The sequence below is a fragment of the Nanorana parkeri genome, unplaced genomic scaffold (genome assembly GCF_000935625.1).
Source record: "Nanorana parkeri isolate BGI_ZX_2015 unplaced genomic scaffold, ASM93562v1 scaffold48, whole genome shotgun sequence".
NCBI lineage: Eukaryota > Metazoa > Chordata > Amphibia > Anura > Dicroglossidae > Nanorana > Nanorana parkeri.
Genome location: NW_017306316.1, coordinates 1,060,374 through 1,067,630, shown reverse-complemented (window position 1 = coordinate 1,067,630; position 7,257 = coordinate 1,060,374). Strand labels below are relative to the sequence as shown.

Here is a 7,257-nt window from a genome sequence, read left to right as displayed (position 1 = left end):
GATTAGAAGCGGCATATATTTCTTATACCATGACAGCCAGACTTTATATTGTGCTGGGGAACCTTGCAGCAAAGCTTTCTGGGAGATCTAGTTTAGCTACAGCTGGGGAAATGCAGGTCAGCAATCATAAAATTATTTACAACAACAACAAAAAAATGCTTTTATAACCTAAATATTCCAGTGTGGCAATTCTAACAACCTTACAAGACATGTTCTTATTTCTCAGTGCACTGCTGAGATTTGACCGTAATATATATAGAGAGAGACATTCCACAATTCATTAACATAAAGAAAGCATGCTGCATGGGAATATGAAAATAGGAGTTATATTTTAATTATTATGGTTAAAAATAATACATCAGCTTACGTTTTACAAGCACTCCTTAAGAGACAAATGTCCTATTTCCTCATTAGATGGCCATGCAATGTCACCCCCATAGTGGTAGCAGCTATCTTGCATACAAGAAAGTGGCTTGTTCCCTTGGGTCCCTTCCTGGTCTGACAGTACAATTAAAGTGGGTTATTGTGATACCATCTCTTGCTCCTCTACTATCTCAATTAACCATCTTCAGCACTTTATTGTCAGCATTTAGACACGTGCTGTATTCTGGTGTTGGCGTATTGACAGTTTCATGTTTGATTGGGTACATGTAATCAATGGCCTGGTCGTTGGTGAAGGCTTATCAATAGATAGTTGTTGCTTTCTAATAGAGGAATGAGAACTAATTGGTTACGTGAACAATTGCCTTCTCTGCAGATTTAGAAAAGGATCTACTGGAAAGGTAGATCAATTCTCATGCTGCAGATGTGGAATTTTATTTCTTCATATTACACACGTGTATAGAATATATGTAGAAGGTTGCAGCAACTAATCAGAACTCTCTCTCTTGAGTTGGACTACAGCATGTGCTTTAAGCTGAATTGAATAAGGAGCATTACAGGTCATTGAGCCTGTACACATATATAAGATACTGTAACTAGTCAAAGTATCAGGCGGATCGTGTCTTTAAACATATTACAATCATATTCAGTGCTAGTTCCAGCTGGTTATAGGTTTTCTTTATATGCTGCTTGTTCTTGAATGCTGAAAGTTTCTCTTCTAGTTTATCACATACTTATATTTTTCTTGAGATTTTCTTTATTATTTCATGTTTGAAGCATCAAATATTTGATCAGACTGCACTGACACTGGAAGATGAGAATAAAATCGTTCTATTCTCTGTGGATGAGTGCATGTTGGAAGTGATTTGAAGCTTCAGTTTTCCTTTAGAAATATATATTCTTATTTGATTTATAAATGTGATTGCCTTGATTGCAGTTCTGAGAATATTCTGTTAATAAGGAAATATAACAAATGTACCCTATTATAAAGTTTGTCTTTTCTTTTGATTTTTAGCAAGTAATAAAGTTTGAACATTAAATCTGAGGGTGTTCTGTCATTTTTGGAGCGATATATTGAGCAAGGATCACCCCAGATAGATGTCTCACTGAGAATGACAATGAAGCATCTGCTCATCCTTGATCACACTGCTGGGACAAGCCACATTGTACTCTGCTGATGGGTGAAAGCAGAACAATTCATGCCAGCTTCAAATCTTTAGCATTGGTTATCACTTTATTGGGACCCCTAATGTCACATTTAATACAGTCTGATTGTATACGCTACTGTAGATTTACCAATTATGCAGTGTTAGTACAGGGTAGAGGGTACAAATAACATGCTTTGTTCACAGAAATATAGTTCTGTGTTTAAGAATGCATCATTAAATGTATTTTGTTTAATACAAGCATTATAGGCACATGCATATGATACGGTATAACTCTCTTGCAATCCTCTTTTCAGCAGAGCTCAGACTGGGAGAGAGATGCAGCAATCGGAGCCCGTAAGCTGTCCTGTATTGCTAGCTAAAAAAAAAAAGTGACATGCTTCTCCTTTCACTGTCTAGTTGCAGGCTGGGGGAGAAACAAGACCTCTTGCTGTTACTTAACTGCAGCAAAGAAATATCAAGTGTTTTGCTCTGCCAGACAGGGCTGTGCTGTGTGAGGTGCAGGGCTTGAAAAATCCACTCGTCCGCTCATCTGTGACGAGAGGACGGTGGAGCCCGACAAGCAGCTTCCCGGCCGGCCGTTGTAATTACACGGCCGGGAGCATTACATTCAAGCTATCGGGCGTCTCTAGAGACGCTCGATCGCTCTTATTAGCAGCTGTCACTGCCGGTCCCGAGATCCGCTGTGCCCGATGCGGCCGGGACAGGCACGGGTCTGTGACAGTAGATAAACATATTACAATCATATTCAGTGCTAGTTCCAGCTGGTTATAGGTTTTCTTTATATGCTGCTTGTTCTTGAATGCTGAAAGTTTCTCTTCTAGTTTATCACATACTTATATTTTTCTTGAGATTTTCTTTATTATTTCATGTTTGAAGCATCAAATATTTGATCAGACTGCACTGACACTGGAAGATGAGAATAAAATCGTTCTATTCTCTGTGGATGAGTGCATGTTGGAAGTGATTTGAAGCTTCAGTTTTCCTTTAGAAATATATATTCTTATTTGATTTATAAATGTGATTGCCTTGATTGCAGTTCTGAGAATATTCTGTTAATAAGGAAATATAACAAATGTACCCTATTATAAAGTTTGTCTTTTCTTTTGATTTTTAGCAAGTAATAAAGTTTGAACATTAAATCTGAGGGTGTTCTGTCATTTTTGGAGCGATATATTGAGCAAGGATCACCCCAGATAGATGTCTCACTGAGAATGACAATGAAGCATCTGCTCATCCTTGATCACACTGCTGGGACAAGCCACATTGTACTCTGCTGATGGGTGAAAGCAGAACAATTCATGCCAGCTTCAAATCTTTAGCATTGGTTATCACTTTATTGGGACCCCTAATGTCACATTTAATACAGTCTGATTGTATACGCTACTGTAGATTTACCAATTATGCAGTGTTAGTACAGGGTAGAGGGTACAAATAACATGCTTTGTTCACAGAAATATAGTTCTGTGTTTAAGAATGCATCATTAAATGTATTTTGTTTAATACAAGCATTATAGGCACATGCATATGATACGGTATAACTCTCTTGCAATCCTCTTTTCAGCAGAGCTCAGACTGGGAGAGAGATGCAGCAATCGGAGCCCGTAAGCTGTCCTGTATTGCTAGCTAAAAAAAAAAAGTGACATGCTTCTCCTTTCACTGTCTAGTTGCAGGCTGGGGGAGAAACAAGACCTCTTGCTGTTACTTAACTGCAGCAAAGAAATATCAAGTGTTTTGCTCTGCCAGACAGGGCTGTGCTGTGTGAGGTGCAGGGCTTGAAAAATCCACTCGTCCGCTCATCTGTGACGAGAGGACGGTGGAGCCCGACAAGCAGCTTCCCGGCCGGCCGTTGTAATTACACGGCCGGGAGCATTACATTCAAGCTATCGGGCGTCTCTAGAGACGCTCGATCGCTCTTATTAGCAGCTGTCACTGCCGGTCCCGAGATCCGCTGTGCCCGATGCGGCCGGGACAGGCACGGCTCTGTGACAGTAGATCAAAGGGAGTTCAGTATACGAACTCCCTTTGATCTCCTCTCAGTCCCCGAATGCATGAAGTGTTGTATATTACATCACTTCCTGCATTCAGTGTCACTCTCACAGCTACAGAAGCTGATGAAGCAGATCTCTGCTTCATCAGCTTCTCTGGGGGTCCCTAGGCGACATTAGGGGTCTTGGAGACCCCTGAGGTCTCCATAAAGAGGACCTGTCATGTAAATTGGCTATCACATAGGGGGCTTTTTAGCCCCCCATGTAATAGCAATAAAGTTGTATGTAAAAAAAAAAAAGTAATACAAAAATTAAAGAATTATAAAAAAGATAAAGAAGCATAACATTTTTTTTTAAATATTTTTTTAAGTCCCCGCCCCCCACATAAACACGCAGATATGCGTCGGGTGCGCCTATTGTGCCGCACATGTTACATATCGCCGCAAACGTCGGAGTGAGGACAATCATTTTAGAGCCATTAATCACTGATAACACTAAACTGATGAGCAGTAAAAGCATTTTAATCGCCGCATATGGGCATTTTTTGCGATTTTGCGGGCGCACGCAATTTTAAGGCTTGACATGTTTGGTGTCTATTTACCCGACGTGACCTCGACTTTTATGTTTTACTAAAAATATGGGTAGGAATAAATGTTTTATAACATAACGTAGGGAAACTTTGTTTTTTTTTTACATTTATGGTACTTTTTTCATTATATAGTAAAAAAAATAACACCCTCCCCCGTGGTGATTATATACCTCCAAAAGAAAGATCTATCTGTCCCCAAAAAATGTTAACATTAATTGCAAGGCTATAGTCCGGTCATGCTGACTGGTGACATTTTTGACTGGTGAGACACCATCAAATGTTTCAAGCCCTGGTGATGAGTCTCTGTAAATCTTAGGACAGGATTGCCAGAAAGGCAAATCCATTACCAGGTAAAATAGCTCCCTTTATATGTATTTACTCTGTGCATTTAGGGGAAAAAATAATGTACCAAGATTAGTTGTCAAACAATATAGAAGGTACAAAATATTTGACTACAGCTGAGCCCGTGGAAATGGCTGGATCATATGACTATATTATGTCTGGGGATGCTCAGAAACATAACCAGCCAGCCACTATCAAAGGGATTGAGCATTCGGACAGTTTAGAAATCCTCCATCAACATCACTCACCCCTGATCAGCCAACAAGCTCATCCTTTCCCCTGACCCCAGCTCCCTCCCCTCCCTACTCCATTCACATATCATTTTTGCTACAAGCAAACATTTATCTCAAATATCTGCACAGCACGATAACCAAGGTCTGAGCATTCTGAAATACATTCAAGTAAATCAGAATTCCAAACTAGACACTAATTTGATTATTGAAGCACTGACTCACCATTATGATCTGATCAGATATGTGTATCAGGTCTCCTTTATATCTATGTTTACTGCAATGCATTAAGTAATCGTTCATCGAGAGTACTTTCAGTACTTATTATTCTACACTGATTGGAACTAAGACAACACACCTTCATTTCTTCCTTTGCCAAATGGAAACTATATTGGTTTCGTACCAATATTGTTCTATTTTATACAGTTTGCAAGTTTTGAAGCTGATGTTTTATATTGGTTTTCCTTATTTGTATAGAAGCATTTAATACATAGCAAAGGATTCTCAAAGCACTATGGATTAGCTAAAAAGACAGCACATTAAAAGTAGCTCAATATAGTTGGTATCTTGATGAAAACCACCACTGAACTGATAAAGGATGAGTCATTTCTCCAACTCATCATGTACATTTTACCTTGAGCTATTGATCTCTCTAAACAACAGGTTGTGTTCAACACAGGGTTGAGAGAAAAGTGAAAGAACCATAGGGATCCACCTGTTAGATTCAAAACCAAAGTTTACAAGTTTGTGGTGAATGTGACCTGATCTGGCCAATTAACTTTATAGCTGCATTAAACTGAGATGGATGACCGGAGGGATGAAATGTGCAGTGCTGCTTAATACACTCAATAAGTGTACACTGGTCCATGTCTGTCTGAGAGATCTATAGATTTCTATAAGTTTTTCTTAGTAATCAGGGCATTTAAAGGAAAGCAGACAGTCAGTCAGTGCTAAGGTGCTGATGAGGAAATAAATATGTAATGTTATATATTTACCAAATAGACATTCCCCAGATAGTGATGTGTAATGTAAGCTGCCCAGAGAGTTGCTGATATGTTGACACCAATATGTCATACAGCATTACATCCCATAAATGATGCTGCTATTTCCCCTTTGATTGGACCCAAGTCTGAATATCCAGCCACAAGCAAGTGGATGCTTTTGAATCAAAAAAAGGAGCACACGTCACTGTCTGACATACTGGCAGCGGCCATTTGCAAAGCCGAACTCTAGCCCACCAAAGACTCTCATAGATGCTCTTTTCACCACCTATGCTCCAGAGGTACAGTATGATCTGATGAAATGCTGGGGCAGAGGGGCAAGATCTACTTGACTCAATCTAACAGCAATGGCTACTAGGGGGGGCAGTGGAGGTGCATGCACTAAGAGACCTGTAAATGCCAATTTATGAGTCGTAATATAAACATAAGATCATAGTTTGGCAAGTTGATACCTCTGGCAGCCCTGGCTCCCAAGGCTATGACCTATGTGACCTAATGAGATATCTCACCATGCAAAAAGGTAGTTAAATATAAGATATAGTTCTGGCTGTTTTAAAAGCTTTTTTTTTTTGCCCCAACAGAAACTACCACATACAGCCAGAATATAAAGTACCCCAGTAATGTATTCCAAGTGACAGTTCAGAGCCAGGCCAAATTGACAGAGCACGTGTATTTTTACCCTGCTGGTTCAGCTATTTTACTTTATTTGTGAGAGTTTTGTCACCCCAGTACATTCCAAGGGCATAAAATTGTTTCTCGCAATATAGGATAATATATGGATAAAGAATGCAAGAGCACTCTACATGTCAGAATATTGTCACATAACATTGATGTCAATAGAGCTTCATTTCCCAGTGGTGTTTTATATGCTGAGATAAAATGCTGTCAGTGGTGATTGACAACAAATCACCGAGGGGAATATCTTCTAAAGTCCAATGATAACATTTTACAATGACCTTTGGGATTTCTTTCTAGAGTCATTCTCAGCAATGACTTTACTCTACATATAATCCTACTTGAAAAATTACTGTATATAAAATACCTGAAGGTTCAGACAATGTCAGAGCATTTCATTATCTTCTGCTTACTTTAACTGTAAGTTATGTAAACTAGCTGACATGGCCTCAGCATTAACTTTTTACCAACTGACGATACTATACCACTGTTACTTTGCATTGCTGCATCTTTAGTAGCCTATGCATTGCCTTAGCACAGCCGTAAGCCAGATTCAGGTCCACTGGGTTTTGGGAGTCGCCTGCAAAGCCTGTGAAAGCCTTGGCTACGATCAGCTTCCATCAGTTCAGAGCTAGCAAATCAATTAGTATATTGGCTGCCTTAGAGCTTTCCAGGAAGGTCTGATTAGATTCTTCTCAAGGATGCCAGCTCATCCCAGTGTGCTGTGTAGCACATCTCTCTAAATTGCACTCCTTGCCATGTAATGAAGCTCCTTGCCTTACTTGAAACAGATATCCCCCTTGCCAACATCACCAGCTCCAGACACAGTACTTGCAGTGCCAGCAGACTTCCCCCAGGTCCTGCCAGCAGCAGTGCTACCTGACA

At 39.8% G+C, this 7,257-nt stretch overlaps 1 long non-coding RNA gene across 1 annotated transcript; it reads left to right on the top strand.

Annotated features, from left to right (window-relative positions):
* The first annotated feature begins 360 nt into the window (after positions 1 to 360).
* Positions 361 to 6,448, top strand: LOC108801926. The gene is made up of 3 exons (XR_001942183.1): positions 361 to 836; positions 5,633 to 5,635; positions 6,438 to 6,448. It is a non-coding gene; the product is annotated as an uncharacterized LOC108801926 (long non-coding RNA).
* Positions 6,449 to 7,257: the final 809 nt, after the last annotated feature.